Below are 23,132 nucleotides of genomic sequence, written 5' to 3' on the forward strand. Positions count from 1 at the left end.
ACTGGATTAAGATCATTATAACCCTATAAGATTCGTGGGGGATGGGGAGGAAGAGAGATGTGGATTGCTCCTTAGGAGGCCTAAAATGGGTAAGAATTGGAAAAAAGAAGACTAAATCATTAGCTTTCCTAGACTATTATAGATGTAAAAATGTGGACACGTGAAATATACATCAGGATGACCTTAGTTAATTACAGGATAAGAAAACCTCAAGAATGTTTATGAAATAGTGAAAAAATTTTGATTCTTAAACTCCCTAGCTCTCAGCATAACAGATCAGGATAGACAAAGGTCACAACCTACAATACATTTCCTAGTAAGTGGTGAGACCTAGGTTAGCTTCGGTGGGGCTGCGGGGGAAGTATGTGGATGGTCAGTAGTAGTAGATATTATACATCACAGATAATGATTTTTTTTCTTTCTTTTTTTAGAGAGGGAAAGAGAAGGGGCAGGGTACAGAGGGAGAGCAAGAATCTTAAGAAGGCTCCACACCCAGCATAGAACCCCACATGGCAATCAGCCTCACAACCTTGAGATCATGACCTGAGCTGAAATCAAGAGTCTGATGCTTAACTGACTGAGCCTCCCATATAACCCCTGCAAGTGACAGTTCTTTGCATAATCTTATAATAGGTAACAAAGTTACCTTCTTTTAAAAAAATGAAATTGGCCAACACTGGGTAGTATAGGTTCAAAAATTCACCAGTAACACAGTTATAGGATTGTAAAGATGCAATCACCTGACTGCATGGTGTGATCAGGTAATAATGGTCACACAGAAGCAATGGCTGTAGTTATAATTTAGTGCCTTCAAATTAAAGTATGCGGGAGCTGAGCATATTGAGAGGGTAAGTCAGACTTCTTTCCACAACAGGTGGCATGAAACAATAGCACCTGTGGATTTCTTAGACTTTGCATTTTGGGAAGGGAGAGCAAGAAATGAATGCTACCTGGTGTAATAAATTCTTACCATAATTGAGGCTACCCATTCACCTTTCCAAAGAGGAAATGTTTCCACTAAATTTAGAGTGGAAGGAGGAACTGAAAAATCCTCAGGACTCCTGAATATTTAGGTTATGTTCTAGAAAGACTAAAATCGCTGAAGCTATTTCATGAGACTGGCTTAAATTGACACCAGTTACTGGAGTCTCAGAACATCGTATGTTTCTATTCCCTTTTGTTAGTGAGGAAAAAATTCAAGAAAAACACGAATGTATATTTTTTACTGAATAAGATTTAATGTCATAAAATATGTCACTACACTGTGCGTCATGTTTGAAATGCCCTAGTCTATCTGCTAAAGAGACCATGGGTGTCATTGTGGGATTTAAGGAGAAGGCATTATCACATATTTATACTTGAGGGGGTGCCTGGGCGGCTCAGTGGGTTAAGGCCTCTGCCTTCAGCTCAGGTCATGATCCCAGGGTCCTGGGATTGAGACCTGCATCAGGCTTTCTGCTCAGGGGGAGCCTGCTTCCTCTTCCTACTTCCTCCTCTCTCTCTCTCTGCCTCTCTGCCTACTTGTGATCTCTGTCAAATAAATAAATTTTAAAAAATCTTAAAAAAAAATTTATACTTGAGGAAGACAAAGTATAGAAAGAAAAATAACTTACTAAGTTGCATTCATTTAAAAGGACCCTTATGGAATCTCAGAGACATTTCTAGAATTTAATATTTGGTCAGTGAAAGTAATTCAGAGCATTATAGAAAACTGGACTCAGCAGATTATAGAAAATGTCAGTGAAGCCTTCTTAAGACTATCTTCTGGCAGCTAGAACCTGCATATATTCTTTAAGCCTGGATAAAATGTGTCAAAACAACATGTGAGTATAATCCAAAAAAAAAAAAAAAAGAAGAAGAAAGAAACACTTCTGTAACTGTATTTCTTTATTCCATTAATTATAGAGGAAATTCTGTGATTTCCAGGTCTGCTAGTGCTACAGAAAAGTTGTAAAACACTAGTCTCCACATTTGCTCAAGCCCCAGCCCTACATCTGTGGCTCTGTTACTGAGATTCACTAAACAGTTTGAATCAGGAGGAAGAATGCTGTCATAAGATGACAAGTCTAGCACAAAGCAAATTTGAAGTCAGACCTTCCATTGTGACTCTAACTGGGTTGCTCTGAGAAAATCCCTGCCATCTGTGCATCTTTCATCCCCTCATATGAAAAACAGAACATCACTACTCCTCTGTGTCAAATGATGATGTTTGGTGTCAAAACTAAAAATGAGATTAGGGCACCTGGGTGGCTCATTTGGTTGAGCCTCTGCTTTCAGCTCAGGTCATGATCTCAGGGTCCTGGGATGGAGCCCTATGTGGGGCTCCCTGCTCAGTAGGGAGTCAGCTTCTCCCTCTCCCTCTCTCCCTTCCTCTGCTTGTGCTCTCTCTTGTATGCTCTTTCTCCTCTCTCTCAAATAATTAATTTTTAAAAACTTAAAGAAGATAGGGCGCCTGGGTGGCTCAGTGGGTTAAACCGCTGCCTTCGGCTCAGGTCATGATCTCAGGGTCCTGGGATCGAGTCCCGCATCGGGCTCTCTGCTCAGCAGGGAGCCTGTTTCCTCCTCTCTCTCTCTCTGCCTGCCTCTCTGCCTACTTGTGATCTCTCTCTGTCAAATAAATAAATAAAATCTTTACAAAAAAAAAAAAACTTAAAGAAGATAAATTTATAAATAAAAGATAATATGAAAATCAATAAACAGATCAATAGTGTTTATTAGAAATCTAAAAATAAACCTCTACTTGTACTGTATTTATGATTTTTGAAAAGACACCAGAGCAATCCAATGGGCAAAAAGAAAGTATTCTCATCAAATGATACTGGAATAAATGGTCATTTTATGCGGAATAATATCTATTCCAACCTCACACAGTATACAAAAGTTAAAGATGCATCACAAACTTAATCCTGAAACTAAAACTGTAAAGCTTTTAGAAGAAAATATGGGAAATAGTTTCATGATTTGAGGTTAGGGAAAATAGAGACTTTTTAACTATGTAAGGGCAAATACAAATTAAAAATGAGAGGCTTAATTCTTCCTGTCAAAAATAATGGAAGAGACTCCTGTCCCACATTTTTCCTAGAGTATATACTTTAAAAATTTGTAAGTTATTTTGCCACATTTTGAAATGTATATAAGTCTTTTTAAAGGCTAAATAACCCTCTGGTTAGCATTAAGATGCAGGAATATCTGTCTCAAGGACCTGGGGAGCCATCAGTTTGAAATATAAACATCACGGAAGATAGCTCCACATTTCTGTTTCTGTGGGAAAGCAGGAACCTAGCTTTGTAGATGTGTAGCTCCAAATTACAAAACCACCTCTTGTCACAAGGATATGAGATAGGTTTTTCTTCCTTTAAATAAGGCCAATTAGCTATCACAAATAGTTATCCCAATTACCCAGTAAATTTCAGATGAGCTACATCTGATAAAGGGCTCTGCCAGGCCTCTAATCTGTGGATTAGTTAGTGTTTATTTTAACACTTATATGTGGGTTGTGTCTGCTTGGCTATATAAAAGGGTGCCTTTTTGTCTTGACAACACTTAGTGGATTGCTTGTAAGTTACATCATATTCTGATTTAAGACTTATTCGATAATAAAAGTGGTGTTTTTTTTTTTTTTCTATTTTTATGGAGAGGTTTTCTGGATCGGACGGAGATTTTAACAATATTTCCTCAACAACCCTGGCAATAAGGATAGTTATTGTGATGAGCAGATCAATTAAAGGTCTATGGCCATACACCAGTCAGGTACCCTGTATTATAAAAAGTCTTCCTTGTAGCTCTCTTCTCTTTTGAAATACCAGCTGGATTCCAAATTTGAGATTTTGCTATTGAATAAGCATGTGTAGTTCGGGCTCCAAAATCCTAACCGGATCATTATATGGTTGGAAAATTTGGGAAGCCAGAAATGCTGCATACAGATTTTTCCCTTAAGGCTAATATCTTTGGTTCACATCTGGAATGAGTAAATGGGAGTCTAGGATTGCAGTGCTGGGGTTAGTTCTTTTAATTTGGACTAATTAACATTGTTGAGGCTTCATTCCAAGCAAATGTATTACTGATATTTATGGCATAAATATCACTCTAAGGAAAAAAAAAAAAAAAAGGCTGACTTGAAAATCAAGAAGAAAATAATGAGGGAGAAATGGAGGAGAAAATGCAGAATTGAAGGTGTTTTCTCTTTCACAGAGCCTTCATTTTCTTCCTCTTTTCTCTGCTGTTCTTGGTCACTTAGTCATATTTTATCTCTTCTTCCTGAAAAGTGACTCTGGATAAGGGGCTGGTGACAATATTTTAGATGGGTGGTTCCCTTCATTAGCGAATTTCCCTTAAAGAGGGATGAGGGAGGGGCACCTGGGTGGCTCAGTCGGTTTAGCTTCCAACTCTTAATTTCCGCATGGCTCATGATCTCAGGGTCCTGGGCCTGGTCCTGCATTGGGGTCTGCACTCAGTGGGGAGTTTGCTTGAGATTCTCTCTTCCTCTACTCTTCCCTCAACTTGGTCTCTTCTCTCTCAAATAAATAAGATAAATGTTAAAAAAAAAAAAAAGAGAGAGAGAGAGAGAGAGAGATGGATGAGGACACAATTTCTTTAGCTGGTAATGAAGTACTTGCTCTGTTTGAGGACACAGGTTTGTGTGCCTTGTGGCCTACTTTGAGTCACCTCATGTCTTAGCCCAAATTCCAACTCCAAGAGTTTCTTCTCATACACACACCGTATAGGTGGGAGGGAGAGCACACATGATAAAGAAACAAATTAGAGAATCATTCAGAACTTATATTAAAAAAGAAAACAAAAAACTCTAGGAAGACAGAGATTGGCTTCAGTAATCAGTTGGAAAATGATAATAATAGAGGTGATGAATCGTCAAATTGGGAAGGAAACCAGCGTGTCATACACTTTACCTTCTTCTTAAACTCATGCTGAGGGAAATGAGCCCTTCCTATGTGGATCGCTAGCAAAGCTGGAGCCAGTGAAGAATCCCAGGACTCCCCTGCTATCCCCATTATTCTTGCCAGCTGATAATGCTCTTGTAAACACTCCTTTTTCCAGTGCCCAGAAGTTTGTGTAATACCCAGAAACATACACTTGCCTTACAACCCCACCCAATCTTTTTTTTTATTTTTAAGATTTTATTTATTTATTTGACAGGCAGGGATCACAAGTAGGCAGAGAGGCTTACAACCCCACCCAAGAAGAGGTTCTCTGGCTACCATAACCAGAAGACTGCTTCTTTTCTGAAGCAAGTATGTCAGAAGTCAGAAGATTAGCGCACCAAAGGGTATTACGGCCAAGGAAGCCCGCTGTCTACCACAGCTCCTCCTCACAACTACAGAAAAACTAAGGACATTAGAGACCCACAGAGAAGGGCTGCTAATGGCAATACTTGAAAGCTTTCTGCTAAGAATAAGGAGAAGTTGCAGAGGGCATACCCAGAAGTCAGGTGAGTTCCCCCATTGATTTCTGTCTAGTGATTCATTGAGGTTTCTCAGAATTCATTGGCATAAAAGTTGGGAGGCGGATCAAAATCCCACTCCACTCTTAGGAAAGCTGGCCTGGTCATTCTTGTTGACTCTCCAATCCCAAGTTCATCATGAAGGTGATAGAATGGCCAGGACAGACTATTGCTCAAATCTTAGCAGGAGGTAATAAGTTTTGGACAAACTAGAGAGAATGAAAAAATGAAATGCTGCTGTGTTGGCTGTCCAGTTGTAAATCTTAAAAAAGGGACTAGTCTCAATTTTGACCAACATATAAAGGGAAGAAAGGACTAAAGGAGACTATGTCATTAGTGCAAGAAGCTGAGACACTGAAAGGGGATCTGTAGGGATTCTGATGTATGCAGCCCTTGCGAGAACAAAAGAATCAATAAATCCTAAGACCAAACCCACAGCCAAGAAATGGTTCACCAACAGCTCAAAGTTGGAGAAAATTTCAGAGGTGGGAACTCGTAAACCATACTTGTCCATTGTGTCTCTTGAGGCTAATCTGTCCTTGCTTTTTGCATAGATACTGGTACAATGTCCTCAGAAATTTCTCTTTCCATTTGGTGATAGATCAATACAGGTTCTAAGTGTCTTGGCACCCTAGTTCATCCTTTTCCTTCCTGGTTTCATACACAGACAAGTTCTTTACTCAGGAGCACGGATTCTTTTTTCTCCTGAGTGCCCTGTAAATATAGGAAGGAGAGAAGTGTTGTGCAATTTCCTGGCTTCTTCTGTGCTCCTTATGCAGTGCTTTACAGGGCATATTGAGGAAAAGTCACCTGATTTGGTCACAGTGTGACTTCTGAGAGAAAAGTGGTATTGTAGAGACTGGTATCCTCATACCGTACTGGAAAAGCACTCTAATCTGAAAAAAACTGAAGTATCACTTTGGGCCCCAGGAAGCAATAATACTGATATAATTTGACTTACAGAACCAATGAGAATACTTTACTGCAAAAATAAGCCATGGCCATATGTAAAACAATATCTTTGGTCTAGAGCTTAATTAAAAGGTAAATTAAGTAATTTAAATTACAAATAGTACATCTATATACAATATACATAGAAAATGTATAAATAACATAATATAAATTATAAATATAATAGTAAATATAAAGCTCAATTACAATTAAAAAGGTTATGAATGAATTTAAAAAAAAAAAACTAATATGAAAAATGGGGTACTCACCTTCTAAGTACTCCTATATTTCCAGTAAAGAAGGAAAGTAAATTTTATAAAGATGGTCAACCACCATATATATATTTTTTCTTTTTTATATTTTATTTATTTATTTGACAGGCAGAGATCACAAGTAGGCCGGGAGGCAGGCAGAGAGAGAGGAAAGAAAGCAGGCTCCCTGCTGAGCAGAGAGCCCGATGCCGGCCCGATCCCAGGACCCTGGGATCCTGACCTGAGCCGAAGGCAGAGGCTTAACCCACTGAGCCACCCAGGTGCCCCCACCATATAGTTTTGTACAGAATTGTAGCCATTAATCCCCGTAGTTCCTAACCCTGCAATGATTATGACTTCTGCTTTCTGTACTACTGTCTGCAATTTTTTTTCCTCTGTAGTTGATCTATGGTTTTCCATTTCTTTCTTTTTTCTCTTTCCCTTCTTCCCTCCCTCCATTCCCTCTGTTCTGTCTATGGATGAGTTCTGTAGGTTTCTCTTGCTTATGAAGGAGTCCAGTATTTATGACCAAAAAAAAACCCTCAAGGATTTCAGGACTCTTACCTTTTTGTGTCATCATGAAAGGAAGGAAGGAAGGAAGGAACAAAGGAAGGAAAAGGAAGAAAGGAAGAAGAAAGGAAGTGAGGTAAACAAAGAAGGAGAAGAGAAAGAAGAAATAAAGTAAGCCAGCTTAGAGACATCTGTCTCACCAGAGGAGTTATGATTATTCAAATACAACATTTGGTGATAGCCTCTGAAACTAGAAAGTGATGCAAAATTTGCACTTTGGCTTTGCTACAGTTCTTTGACTTTGCAGGAACATGTTTAGATTATGTGTAGGACCAATCAACATCTCATTGGAAATAAGTACTTTTGTGGAAAAGTTTAGTAACTCATTATATAATTCCCAAAGTCCTGTGAGTTGTCTGGTGCTGGCCGTGTTTAAGAATCAAGCAAACAAACAAGATTACGGTCCTGAATTCCACTCCCAGAAAATCTGACTAAGTAGCTCTATTATTTATAAGGGATTCTTTAGTTTTTAGACATCTCCCAGTGAGTCTGGTGATCAGTTAGGTGGGCAAATCATTAATATCCTTATATAGTCCTAATGTTCTGTAATTCAAAAATCCAGAAAAATGCTCATTTACCCCAGGCTATGATTCCTTGAGTTTGTGGGATATATGGTACTCATTTAATTATCTCACCATTAAAATCATGTAAAATATATGCAATTAAAATTTTATAAAACTCAGTCAAGGCCTGAGTTATTTTACTGATTTAGAGAGTGCTGTTTTTTGAGCATTTCTCTTGTTCATGCTAGTTTAGAACACATTGAAATACAGACACAGGATGGAGAACAAAGCATTATATCTGTTACTGATAAAGCCGTTGAAAGATGAGGCTTGGTCTGTGGCTAAGTAGGCTTGTAAATACTTCATCATTAAATTATATGTAATTGCATACGTCGGTACTCTAATAGCTGGACCCATTGCAGCACTCATCTAAAAGGCAGAGTATTACAGTGCATAGTGGAGATTAAGTCTGAACATCTGATCCCTGCAGCTTGGCACATGTCAAAATAAATATGGGCAGCGGTCAAATTGGACAAGTCTGCTGTGGTTCCTTCCAATTTCACCCATCATATTAATCACCTTTTCATATGTGAAGAGGAATGAGTAAGAGGCAGAATGAGAAGCCAAGAGTGCTAATTTCCATAGAAAAACATCTTCTTATGAAAACATCAGCACAAGTGACAGAATGGGCTGAGGGGAAAAAAAAGGCTAGTAAGTTGCAAAGTCAAAATCAATTCTGGTGTTTTCCTTTCCAGTCCAATTTTTTTTTTTCCCAAAAACAAATCTAGTGGAGAGGTTCATGCAAGTGACAGTTTCCATCCATTTTTTCTCATTATCTAGTTCATTTTTTAATAATTGATGTTAAACTTCTACTTTGGGTCAGAACGTATATTGAGGAGGGAAAAACAGTGAATACCACTCATTGTATCACACAATCTAGTGTCGTGAAATAAATAATTATAGTACACTTTAGTGAATGCAATGTTTGAGATACAGGTCGGTTGTTACTGAGAAAAGAGAGTAAGGGTACTCTGCCTACCAGGAGACCAGGCATAGATCACAAAGGAAGTGATTCCTGAGCTCAGTCTTGGGGGATGATTGGGAGAGTTAAAAACAGGTGTGGAACACTGGCTGTTCCAAGCTTGGAAAATGACCAGAAACAGAAAGGAAATAATGACCATGAGATGTATGGGAAATTGTGGATAATTTGTTGTGTCACTGTAATACTAAGTACATGACAGGCGAGTAGAGCAATCAGGCTAGAGGGCTCGGCTGTGGTCGGATTATGAAAGGCTTAAACGTTCCAAGGTTAGAAGCTTAGAAATTACCTTCTAGGTGATTCAGAGCCTGAATGAGTTAGAATTCTTTTGACCGCAAATAAAAGAAACACAACTAAAAATAATCCAGTTCAGTAAAGGAATTGTAGTAGCTCCCATAAATTTGAAATTCAGTGGTGGATTTTTAGAGGCTCATATTGTTATGAAGTCAGATATAATGGCAAGAGCTCAAGCAGCATTTTAAGCTCCCGAGTGAGGTATTTAAAGATATAATACCAAAAAAAAAAAAAAAAAAAAAAAAAAAAGAAAGGAATAGCCTGGATTCTTGACATTTGGAGTCATTCTGTCAGCCTGGACTATTTATTCCTGGACTGCTATTCAAGAAGAAGGAATGAATTCTCATCTTTTAAACAATTAAACATTTTTTAAAAAAGATTTTATTTATTTATTTGGCAAAGACAGAGGAAATACAAAAAGGGGGAGTGAGAGAGGGAGAAGCAGGCTTTCCGCTGAGCAGGGAGCCTGGTGTAGTGCTTGAATTCAAGACTCTAGGATCATGACCTGAGCCCAAAGGAGATGAAGAGCAGGGACCTTATACCCACTGCCATGCTGTCATCTTTGGGCATAGAGTGGTGTTATGTTAAGTATATCTTAACAAAATTTTGTTAAATAAGTGACTCTTACTTGACCTCTTTTACACCTAAAATTTAATCTCTTGAAAAAAAAATTTTTTTTTAAAGATTTTTATTTATTTATTTGACAGAGAAAAATCACAAGTAGATAGAGAGGCAGGCAGAGAGAGAGAGGGAAGCAGGCTCTCTGCCGAGCAGAGAGCCCGATGCGGGACCCGATCCCAGGACCCTGAGATCATGACCCGAGCCGAAGGCAGCGGCTTAAACCACTGAGCCACCCAGGCGCCCCAGAAAATTTTTTTTTAAATGATCGTTTCCAGTTACCCAAATTTATTAGTATGTGACAAATGACTGGTATGCCAATTAATTCCCAATACTGTGCTAAAAATTTCTGGAATCAAATATTTCTGTTTTACTAATATTTTATGCTATTTTAAAATCATATCCTACTTTGTTTTATTAAGTATTAGGCTCATGGGGAAAGATATTAATGTAGGTGTTCACTTTTACTTTGCATAAAACTTCATTAAGAGTCTAAAAGATGGGTGCACCTGGGTAGCTCACTCGGTTAAGTGGCTGAGGTCATGATCCCCGGGTTTTGGGATTGAGCCCTGCTTTAGGCTCCCTCCTTGCCAGAGGACCTTCTTCTCCCTCTCCTCCTCCCTCTGCTTGGGTTCTCTGTCTGTCAAATAAATAAATCTTAAAAAAAAAAAAAGATTCTAAAAGACAATTAAAAAATTAGGATCCTTTTTTTCCCTCTTTTGTTACACTCTCAATGACGAGTATATAGTATCATTCTTTTTTTTTTTTTTTTTTTTTTAGGGATTGGTGCATTGAGATTTTATTTTAAATGTTTTTATTTTTTTATAAACATATATTTTTATCCCCAGGGGTACAGATCTGTGAATCACCAGGTTTACACACTTCACAGCACTCACCAAAGCACATACCCTCCCCAATGTCCATAATCCCACCCCCTTCTCCCAAACCCCCTCCCCCCAGCAACCCTCAGTTTGTTTTGTGTGATCAAGAGTCACTTATGGTTTGTCTCCCTCCCAATCCCATCTTGTTTCATTTATTCTTCTCCTACCCACTTAAGCCCCCATGTTGCATCACCACTTCCTCATATCAGGGAGATCATATGATAGTTGTCTTTCTCTGCTTGACTTATTTCGCTAAGCATGATACGCTCTAGTTCCATCCATGTTGTCGCAAATGGCAAGATTTCATTTCTTTTGATGGCTGCATAGTATTCCATTGTGTATATATACCACATCTTCTTGATCCATTCATCTGTTGATGGACATCTAGGTTCTTTCCATAGTTTGGCTATTGTGGACATTGCTGCTATAAACATTCGGGTGCACGTGCCCCTTTGGATCACTATGTTTGTATCTTTAGGGTAAATACCCAATAGTGCAATTGCTGGGTCATAGGGCAGTTCTATTTTCAACATTTTAAGGAACCTCCATGCTGTTTTCCAGAGTGGCTGCACCAGCTTGCATTCCCACCAACAGTGTAGGAGGGTTCCCCTTTCTCCGCATCCTCGCCAGCATCTGTCATTTCCTGACTTGTTGATTTTAGCCATTCTGACTGGTGTGAGGTGGTATCTCATTGTGGTTTTGATTTGTATTTCCCTGATGCCGAGTGATATGGAGCACTTTTTCATGTGTCTGTTGGCCATCTGGATGTCTTCTTTGCAGAAATGTCTGTTCATGTCCTCTGCCCATTTCTTGATTGGATTATTTGTTCTTTGGGTGTTGAGTTTGCTAAGTTCTTTATAGATTCTGGACACTAGTCCTTTATCTAATATGTCGTTTGCAAATATCTTCTCCCATTCTGTCAGTTGTCTTTTGATTTTGTTAACTGTTTCCTTTGCTGTGCAAAAGCTTTTGATCTTGATAAAATCCCAATAGTTCATTTTTGCCCTTGCTTCCTTTGCCTTTGGCGTTGTTCCTAGGAAGATGTTGCTGCAGCTGAGGTCCAAGAGGTTGCTGCCTGTGTTCTCCTCAAGGATTTTGATGGATTCCTTTCACACATTGAGGTCCTTCATCCATTTTGAGTTTATTTTGGTGTGTGGTGTAAGGAAATGGTCCAATTTCATTTTTCTGCATGTGGCTGTCCAATTTTCCCAGCACCATTTATTGAAGAGGCTGTCTTTTTTCCAGTGGACATTCTTTCCTGCTTTGTCGAAGATTAGTTGACTGTAGAGTTGAGGTCTATTTCTGTGCTCTCTATTCTGTTCCATTGATCTATGTGTCTGTTTTTGTGCCAGTACCATGCTGTCTTGATGATGACAGCTTTGTAATAGAGCTTGAAGTCCGGAATTGTGATGCCACCAACGTTGGCTTTCTTTTTCAATATCCCTTTGGCTATTCGAGGTCTTTTCTGGTTCCATATAAATTTTAGCATTATTTGTTCCATTTCTTTGAAAAAGATGGATGGTACTTTGATAGGAATTGCATTAAATGTGTAGATTGCTTTAGGTAGCATAGACATTTTCACAATATTTATTCTTCCAATCCAGGAGCATGGAACATTTTTCCATTTCTTTGTGTCTTCCTCAATTTCTTTCATGAGTACTTTATAGTTTTCTGAGTATAGATTCTGTGCCTCTTTGTTTAGGTTTATTCCTAGGTATCTTTTGGTTTTGGGTGCAATTGTAAATGGGATTGACTCCTTAATTTCTCTTTCTTCTGTCTTGCTGTTGGTGTAGAGAAATGCAACTGATTTCTGTGCATTGATTTTATATCCTGACACTTTTCTGAATTCCTGTATAAGTTCTAGCAGTTTTGGAGTGGAGTCTTTTGGGTTTTCCACATATAGTATCATATCATCTGCGAAGAGTGATAATTTGACTTCTTCTTTGCCGATTTGGATGCCTTTAATTTCCTTTTGTTGTCTGATTGCTGAGGCTAGGACCTCTAGTACTATGTTGAATAGCAGTGGTGATAATGGACATCCCTGCCGTGTTCCTGACCTTAGCGGAAAAGCTTTCAGTTTTTCTCCATTGAGAATGATATTTGCGGTGGGTTTTTCATAGATGGCTTTGATGATATTGAGGTATGTGCCCTCTATCCCTACACTTTGAAGAGTTTTGATCAGGAAGCGATGCTGTACTTTGTCAAATGCTTTTTCAGCATCTATTGAGAGTATCATGTGGTTCTTGTTCTTTCTTTTATTGATGTGTTGTATCACATTGACTGATTTGCGGATGTTGAACCAACCTTGCAGCCCTGGAATAAATCCCACTTGGTCGTGGTGAATAATCCTTTTAATGTACTGTTGAATCCTATTGGCTAGTATTTTGTTGAATATTTTCGCATCTGTGTTCATCAAGGATATTGGTCTATAGCTCCCTTTTTTGATGGGATCCTTGTCTGGTTTTGGGATCAAGGTGATCCTGGCCTCATAAAATGAGTTTGGAAGTTTTCTTCCCATTTCTATTTTTTGGAACAGTTTCAGGAGAATAGGAATTAGTTCTTCTTTAAATGTTTGGTAGAATTCCCCCGGGAAGCCGTCTGGCCCTGGGCTTTTGTTTGTTTGGAGATTTTTAATGACTTTTTCAATCTCCTTACTGGTTATGGGTCTGTTCAGGCTTTCTATTTCTTCCTGGTTCAGTTGTGGTAGTTTATATGTTTCTAGGAATGCATCCATTTCTTCCAGATTGTCAAATTTATTGGCGTAGAGTTGCTCATAGTATGTTCTTATAATAGTTTGTATTTCTTTGGTGTTAGTTGTGATCTCTCCTCTTTCATTCATGATTTTATTTATTTGGGTCCTTTCTCTTTTCTTTTTGACAAGTCAGGCCAGGGGTTTATCAATTTTATTAATTCTTTCAAAGAACCAGCTCCTAGTTTCGTTGATTTGTTCTATTGTTTTTTTGGTTTCTATTTCATTGATTTCTGCTCTGATCTTTATGATTTCTCTTCTCCTGCTGGGCTTAGGGTTTCTTTCTTGTTCTTTCTCCAGCTCCTTTAGGTGTAGGGTTAGGTTGTGTACCTGAGACCTTTCTTGTTTCTTGAGAAAGGCTTGAACCGCTATATATTTTCCTCTCAGGACTGCCTTTGTTGTGTCCCACAGATTTTGAACCGTTGTATTTTCATTATCATTTGTTTCCGTGATTTTTTTCAATTCTTCTTTAATTTCCCGGTTGACCCATTCATTCTTTAGAAGGATGCTGTTTAGTCTCCATGTATTTGGGTTCTTTTCAAACTTCCTTTTGTGGTTGAGTTCTAGCTTTAGAGCATTGTGGTCTGAAAATATGCAGGGAATGATCCCAATCTTTTGATACCGGTTGAGTCCTGATTTAGGACCGAGGATGTGATCTATTCTGGAGAATGTTCCATGTGCACTAGAGAGGAATGTGCATTCTGTTGCTTTGGGATGAAATGTTCTGAATATATCTGTGATGTCCATCTGGTCCAGTGTGTCGTTTAAGGCCTTTATTTCCTTGCTGATCTTTTGTTTGGATGATCTGTCCATTTCAGTGAGGGGAGTGTTAAAGTCCCCTACTATTATTGTATTATTGTTGATGTTTTTCTTTGATTTTGTTATTAATTGGTTTATATAGTTGGCTGCTCCCACGTTGGGAGCATAGATATTTAAAATTGTTAGATCTTCTTGTTAGACAGACCCTTTGAGTATGATATAGTGTCCTTCCTCATCTCTTATTATAGTCTTTGGCTTAAAATCTAATTGATCTGATATAAGGATTGCCACTCCTGCTTTCTTCTGATGTCCATTAGCATGGTAAATTCTTTTCCACCCCCTCACTTTAAATCTGGAGGTGTCTTCGGGCTTAAAATGAGTTTCTTGGAGGCAACATATAGATGGGTTTTGTTTTTTTATCCATTCTGATACCCTGTGTCTTTTGACAGGGGCATTTAGCCCATTAACATTCAGGGTAACTATTGAGAGATATGAATTTAGTGCAAATGTATTGCCTGTAAGGTGACTGTTACTGTATATGGTCTCTGTTCCTTTCTGATCTACCACTTGTAGGCTCTCTCTTTGCTTAGAGGACCCCTTTCAATATTTCCTGTAGAGATGGTTTGGTGTTTGCAAATTCTTTCAGTTTTTGTTTGTCCTGGAAGCTTTTAATCTCTCCTTCTATTTTCAATGATAGCCTAGCTGGATATAGTATTCTTGGCTGCATGTTTTTCTCGTTTAGTGCTCTGAAAATATCATGCCAGCTCTTTCTGGCCTGCCAGGTCTCTGTGGATAAGTCAGCTGCCAATCTAATATTTTTACCATTGTATGTTACAGACTTCTTTTCCCGGGCTGCTTTCAGGACTTTCTCTTTGTCACTGAGACTTGTAAATTTTACTATTAGGTGACGTGTGTGGGCCTATTCTTATTGATTTTGAGGGGCGTTCTCTGAACCTCCTGAATTTTGATGCTCGTTCCCTTTGCCATATTGGGGAAATTCTCTCCAATAATTCTCTCCAGTATACCTTCTGCTCCCCTCTCTCTTTCTTCTTCTTCTGGAATCCCAATTATTCTAATGTTGTTTCGTCTTATGGTGTCACTTATCTCTCGAATTCTCCCCTCGTGGTCCAGTAGCTGTTTGTCCCTCTTTTGCTCAGCTTCTTTATTCTCTGTCATTTGGTCTTCTATATCACTAATTCTTTCTTCTGCCTCATTTATCCTAGCAGTGAGAGCCTCCATTTTTGATTGCACCTCATTAATAGCTTTTTTGATTTCAACTTGGTTAGATTTTAGTTCTTTTATTTCTCCAGAAAGGGCTTTTATATCTCTCGAGAGGGTTTCTCTAATATCTTCCATGCCTTTTTCGAGCCCAGCTAGAACCTTGAGAATTGTCATTCTGAACTCTAGATCTGACATATTACCAATGTCTGTATTGATTAGGTCCCTAGCCTTTGGTACTGCCTCTTGTTCTTTTTTTTTGTGTTGAATTTTTCCTTCTTGTCATTTTGTCCAGATAAGGGTATATGAAGGAGCAAGTAAAATACTAAAAGGGTGGCAACAACCCCAGGAAAATATGCTTTAACCAAATTAGAAGAGATCCCAAATCGTGAGGGGGGAGAAAGGGTATAAAAAAAGGTTCAAAAAGGAAAAAAGAAAAAAAAAAGAAAAAAGAAAAAAAAAGAAAAGAATTTTAAAAAAAAGAAAACAAATAAGAAAAATATAAAAAAGAAAAAATATATATATTAGATAAACTGGTTAAAAAAACATTAAAAAAGAAAAAGGTAAAAGTTAAAAAAAAAAACATTTTACCAGAAGGCGAGAAAAAAAAACAAAAAATGAAAAAGAAAAAAATTAAATTAACTGCAAGACTAAAAAAAATCACAGGGAAAATGCCGTGAGTTCTATGCTTTGCTTTCTCCTCCTCTGGAATTCTGCTGCTCTCCTTGGTATTGAAACCGCACTCCTTGGTAGGTGAACTTGGTCTCGGCTGGATTTCTTGTTTATCTTCTGGGGGAGGGGCCTGGTGTAGTGATTCTCAAGTGTCTTGCCCCAGGCGGAATTGCACCGCCCTTAGCAGGGGCCGGGGTGAGTAATCCGCTCGGGTTTGCTTTCAGGAGCTTTTGTTCCCTGAGCGCTTTCTGTAGAGTTCCGGAGGACGGGAATACAAATGGCGGCCTCCTGGTCTCTGGCCCGGAGGAGCCGAGAGCCCAGGGCCCCACTCCTCAGTGCGCCCTCAGAGAACAGCGCCAGTTACTCCCGTCTGCCTGACCTCCGGCCGCGCTCCGAGCTCACCAAGCCTGCGACCGGTTCAAGGTAACACCGAGCCGCGAGCTTACTGTCGGCTCTGTCTCTGTAGCCGGCTTTCCTGTTCCAATACCCGCAAGCTCTGCAACACTCAGACACCCCCGATCCTTCTGTGACCCTGCGGGACCTGAGGCCACGCTGACCCCGCGTGGGCTTCGCTCCGGTTTAGCCTCTGGAGCGATGTCCCTCAGCGGAACAGACTTTTTAAAAAAGTCCTGATTTTGTGCTCCGTTGCTCCGCCGCTTGCCGGGAGCCGGCCCCTCCCCCCGGGGTCTATCTTCCCGTCGCTTTGGATTCACTTCTCCGCCGGTCCTACCTTTCAGAAAGTGGTTGTTTTCTGTTTCCAGAATTGCTGTTCTTCTTCTCTTCGATCTGCCGATGGATTTTCAGGTGTTTGCAATCTTTAGATAAGCTATCTAGCTGATCTCCGGCTAGCCGAAGTAGTCTCAGCCTGCTACTTCTCCGCCATCTTGACTCCATATAGTATCATTCTTGAAAGGTATTTTATTTAGTTAACTTGAAGCAATGCAATAGTAACATATTATCAGTTACAATAATTTCATAAAACCTATTTATATTCTTGATACAAATCTATGTGATATTTTAATATTTTTAATGAATATTGAATTTTTAAGACTGTTAGAAAAATAGCATATTCATACATCAGCCAAAAAGTCAAATATTTCATCCTGTATTGTATTCTTTAGCTTTATATTTTTAAGGAGAATATGTTTTTCCCAAAAGCTTTGGTTAGTTTATTTTATCTGTTTATATTCTACAAAAGGTTAAATGTTGACAGTTCAAAGGCAGAAATCCCTATCTGGTACGTCATATTAAGTTGCATCAGTTGTATCCTATTTGGCAAAATGGCCCAATTTAATGCAACAGGACAGCTGCAACTCGAAATCCCTTAGCTCCAATAGCCTGCTGTACCCAGGAAAATGGAAAAGAATAAATTTGGGGTGATATTTTTCATTTCTCTGTTGTAAAGGGAACTATGATGTTCAAGGAACCCAGATTTTAAAAACTAAAATCAAAGGAAAGTGGCCAGAAGGTCTTGCTTGGCTTTGTGTACCTAAAGTATTTTAAGATCCAAGAATCCTCCCTATACTGTTGGAGTTGGCAGGAGACCAGGCTTGGATCTATCAGAATTTCTTGTCACACTGCTCAGCACATATTGTACAGGGCATGCTATAACCTCTGGGGAGTAATTACTCTCCAAACAGTTAGCAAAACTGAGCTAGAACGCTGACGGGCAGGCCTCACACTTAGCTAAACTGTATTGGCAATGCTGTCCAGAGAATAAGCAATGTTTCAAGAACAATTCAAAGGTAATATAAGACGAAATGTAACTGAGCTTAGCTTACTAATAATTGGGGCTACACTGTAATGGCTCATGTCAGTAAACTATTGGAAATTCACTCTGAACTGATTTTATCCAGCTTTGTAAGTAATCCCCCTTCCAGCAAGTTGAAAAAAAACTGTTTAGGAAATCATATTGAGGTATTTTCGTTTGCTGCATAAGCAGTTTATTACTGTTTTCTCTATCATAATTCCCTAGAAGTCTAACTAGCTAGTTTTAAATGAGATGTCCCATTATAGCAATATTTCACCTACCCAGAGATCTCCGGTCCATGAGATGCTGTCAAAAAACTAGAAGAAAATAAGAATCCTCTGAATCACTAAAATAGAGGCATGTAAATAGTATGTGTTTACATATACTTAGGTATGTAAAAATATTCTTATACCATCATCACCTATTGTCAAACATTTAATATGTATACCACCTGTTCAAACTCTGCTACAGCTCTGAATCTGTGCTTCACAGATGTCTAATGACACTTCTACGATGGATACGTCCTACTGGAAGAATGGGTTGACTAATAGATATAAGGATTTGATTCTTTTGTCAGTTATGTTATTTGCATTTATTTTTAGTGATATACAATTCAGATTTATACGAACTCGAGTCTTTTTGGATGATAAGTTCTAAATCATCTCAAGTATTTTGGTAGGCAAATATCTTCCTTTCTTTATAATTTGCAATAAAACAGCATCAGCTCAGTTCTAACTTAATCTTTTTGAAGGCCTGGGTCATGTTGTAGAGCATATGCAAATTATACTGGAGAGCAATTATTCTCTTAATAAGGTGAATTAACCAAAATTCAATGCCACCTTGAGAGACTGAAGTTATTTATGTGACCATCCTTGGCAACAACTTTTAATTTCTCCACAGCTGTCTTCCAATGTCAATGATGCTGCTAATCATAACAGTGACCCTTAAGAATCATGAAACTTTTGGATTTGTTCATCAATCACAAGAAGAGTATAAATATTTTAAATATTATATTATTATTTTAAGGGTTTTTTGTTTGTTTGTTTGTTTTTGCCCTTGACTATTCATTGGTTAAAATTACTGTGGAAGAATGACATTTCAGATCAATTTTATTTTTATTATTAAGCCATAAAATTAAGATATTTTTAATGTATTATAATAGCAAAAAGATTTAACAGTTGAACAAAGCCCTTAAAAATACTTTCATTGAGATGCCTGGTTGATTCCATCAGTATAGCATACAACTCTTGATCTCAGGATTGTGAGTTCAAGCCCCATGTTGGGTGTAGAGATTACTTAAAAATAAAATTTGGGGGAAAAAAACCTTCCACTTATATAATATTATGTCATTTTAAACCCAGATTTGGTAGAAGTTATAGATTGATAAATACATGGGGAAATTAGATTGGCAAACGAATTGCCAATATAATATAACTATAACATAATTAAGCTGGAAGTAGAATTTATGTATCCAGTATTCAAAGGGATACTTTTTTGTGACTGAACAACTAATCTACTCATTCCCAAGTAGTTTTAAGCAGATGACTAAAGTTCAGATAGATCTTCCCACCCAATATGAAGCAAATATCTAAATAACCTATTTCCGTATCCAAATGCCACTTGGCAGTCGGTGCCAGCCCTTTGATGGCCACACACCCAAGAAGGGGCAAACCAAGAATGCAGAACTATTTCTTATTTAAAAAAAAATAGTGCAGTATTTTCTAGAATCTTTTTTTTTTCCCCCTAGAGAGAAAGGTTTGAGTTTGTAAGCATCTTTCGGAGATGATATTCACACTGACAAATCTACCTTAAGCAGGTAACTTCAGTAGCCTAATTGGTAAGTCTGAGGTACTATGATTAGTTTCCAGAATGACCTTAATTCTGGAAAGCTCAAGCTGAATAAAAGACTCTGCAGCCAAGTCAGCCCAGGGTAAAAAAGAAAATGAAAAGTGGTCAATTACTTGAGTGAAATGGAGTTGTTAAGAGAGCAATCTGGCCTCTTTTAGAAGGGGTGAAAGTAGTAATGAACTTGGAGGGCATGGAAGTGCCAGTGTTATGTTCAGGAATTAGAGATTTTGAGATACATGCTTCCCTTTTCTGGCAACTGTTAAGAATTAATGGTCATATTTATTTTTTTGATATTGTCAAATAAAATCTAAAGACTTCATGACTGCATTAGCAATAATAGGACTTCACAACATCAAATATTCATTTTCCATACTTAGTAACATGAAAGAAAGCAGCTATGTATCAATATAAAAGTCTGCAAAATAAGGAAAGCAACACATTGAAAGAAAATAATTTATAAATGCGTATTTTCTGGCACTATTTAACTTAGTTATCTGAATAAATTAGGGTTTAGACAGCTCTTTAAGTCATTGAATATTAATACCATTTTCACAGTATGTCACAGAGTGGTTGAAACTGATCCGCCTTACATGGAAGCTCTGATTTCAGGGCATCTGAACCATGGGAGAAATTACTGACAAATTCTGTGATGTGTCTAATTGTCTGTCACAGGGGGAACAAAGAACAAAACTGTATATATACTCTCCACAGTTTTGGGGAAATGATTTATAATGACAAGGCATTTTTATCCAGAACTTTAAATAAATTTTTAAATGCATTTTGTGATTTCTTTTCTCGTATAGAAAATAAATGACCAAAGAAAGTCAGACATCAAATGAGTGAAATAAATATAAAATCAGGAATGTTTAGTATACTTAATACAAAACCTGGTGGGAAAATAGACCCAGCTGTATACAACAGCTAACTTCATCTCTATAGAACACACACACACACACACACACACACATATATATATATGTATGTATGTATATAAAATCTACTATCTAGACTTAACATACAGGATTTAGATAGTAACATTCTTTTTTATTCTAATAATGTATTAACAGTAAATCTAGGACACATAAATTCTGCTTTACTAATTTATTAATTCATTTAATGTGGGCATCTACCCTCAACTCTCTGTTCCTTGTCCTCATTACCAGAGGCAGAGAAACAGCAAACGAATAATCACTACCCCCATTTTCTTCTTCTTTTCCTCCTCCTCCTCTTCCTCTTTCTCCTTCACCCTCCTCCTCCTCCTCCACTCATCCTCCTCCTCCTCTTCTATGATCTCGATCCTTACCTTCTCTGTTCTCCTTATCTCTTAGACATGTATTCAGTAAGTTACATTTTAAAAAGACTTTCACATAATATTCATGATTACTAATGTATTAAATGTAAAAGAGCATGGGGTGCATGAGTATTATCTGGCTATAAAGAAGATAAACAATGGAGAAATCGATAGTAATCCTTATATAAACTCTCTGAAAATCAACCCTCTACTGTCATGGAGAACATGTTGCAAAGTCCTTTGTAAGAGTTGCAACCACAGCAATAAGCATACATGCACACTCACTCTTTTCGGTCTACACACCTAGACAGTCTCCTTTCCTCTGGAAATTTTCCAAGAGAGTTTAAAATGCCTAGAAAAGGGATATCTGGGTAGCTCAGTCAGCTAAGTGCCCAATTCTTGATTTCAGAACAGGTTGTGATCTCAGGGTCCTGAGATCTTGCCTCACACAGGGCTCACTGCTCATTGCAGAGTGGGCTTGAAGTTCTGTTTCCCTCTCATTCTGCCCTTCTCCCTGCCCCACACCCTTGCACTTGGCGCTCTCTCTCTCTAAAATAAACAAACAAACAAACAAACAAACAAATAAAAATAAAAATGCATAGTAAAGTTAGCTGTATGTGGATAGACAGATAATAGGTAGACTTAGATAAATAAATTTGGTGTTTTAGTTATTTTGTGGGTGAGACTCAGATGGAACTCGTTCTTCAGTAAGCTCTTCTGGTTCATAAAAACATCTTTATTAAGGGTTTTTTATTCCCCTGTTAGTGTCTTCAGGATAACACAGTAGGAAAGAAATTAAACACAGTTCCTCAAGAAGTAAATGGTCTGAAGGAAAAGAAAATAAACTACTAAAAAATGCTACAGGGAAATTTTTACAAATGTGAAATAAGCTTTGGTGTAGTGTATTAGGTCATGCTTTACCATGGAAAGACTGAATAATATTCAAAGCACTATGTTAAATGCTCCCTTGACCATGAGAGGTAACTTTACAGTGTTTAATTATTTCCATACATCATTGACTCCATGGTGGTAATGGCTTTGAGGAATGGTTATCCTGTTATCAGCTATGAATAGGGTTTCAACCTTGATCCTCACATAAACTTTGATATGATATTCAAAGACAGTTTGATCAGAGTCACACAGCAAAAAAATCAGTGGAACTGAAGCTAAATAAGATCCAAGTGTTTCTGAATCACAGGTGAATGAACTCTCACCACCATGAACATCAGATATATATGTGAATGACATTGCCTAACATGCAATTAATTGGCTGTAAGACTCAATTTAATTTTCAGGTTAATCCATGATTCTTATGATCATGAAAGTTACCTTGTAAAGATTGGAAAATGATAAGTTATAAACTGAATGGCAACACCCACTGCAGCATGAGATGTCTTGTATCATTTTGTGATAATTTTGTATCTAAAGTTGCACTTTAGGGGTATCTGGGTGTCTTAGTCGACTAAGTGTCCAACTCTTAATTTCAACTGGGGTTAAGATCTCAGGGTCCTGGGATTTACCCCCACGTTGGCCTCCTCACTCAGTGGGGAGTCTGCTTTTCTCCCTTTCACTCTGCCCCTCCCCCCACTCACTCTCACTCTCTTTGTCCAACATAAATAAATAAATCTTAAAAAATAAAAATAAAAAAATAAAGCTGCATTACATAATGAAAATAGAAGATGAATGGAAATCTCAGTATTTAGTCTTCATTTTGATACGTATTCATTTTTCACCCTTAAAGTAAGCCATTTACATATTCTAAGTCTAAATACTCCTAAGTATAAATTCAGGAAATTCAACTAAAATTATTTATCTATTGTCCTACCTCTAGGAATTTATTGTAGGAAGGTTCTCACAAAAGTCAAAAGCCTAGGCTGCTTTCGTCTAACTCTCCTATAACTCACCTTTCTCCACATTTTATAGCAGTGAATCTTTCCTTAAAATAAGGAACTCACCTTAAAGCTGCATGTGTAAAAATCACGAAAAAGCGTATTTGATTCATAGCTGTGGCAGTATCGTAGCCAATGAGGTTTATCCAAGGCGCGATTATTGCTAATTGATTCATAGCTGTCAAAGCATTTGAATGGCAAACTGCATCATTCAGTGAAATAATATTTTGTAATAGTCACTACTAATCACTAAAATTATATAATGTCCTTCTAGCGATTTGTTTAATAATTCTACCATTGTTTGTCATGACAAAATTCTGTAATAACCTGTCACCCTTGACTATCTTAGAATACACTGAAATTGAGATTTGATCTAGTCTTGGCGGCACTT

The 23,132-nt window shown here is 37.9% G+C and overlaps 1 non-coding gene across 1 annotated transcript; it reads left to right on the forward strand.

The window, feature by feature from the left end:
• The first annotated feature begins 22,848 nt into the window (after positions 1-22,848).
• Positions 22,849-22,986, forward strand: LOC116600390. The gene has a single exon (XR_004289610.1). It is a non-coding gene; the product is annotated as a U4 spliceosomal RNA (small nuclear RNA).
• The last annotated feature ends 146 nt before the right edge of the window (positions 22,987-23,132 follow it).

This window comes from Mustela erminea, chromosome 9 (genome assembly GCF_009829155.1).
Source record: "Mustela erminea isolate mMusErm1 chromosome 9, mMusErm1.Pri, whole genome shotgun sequence".
NCBI classification, from domain to species: Eukaryota; Metazoa; Chordata; class Mammalia; order Carnivora; family Mustelidae; genus Mustela; species Mustela erminea.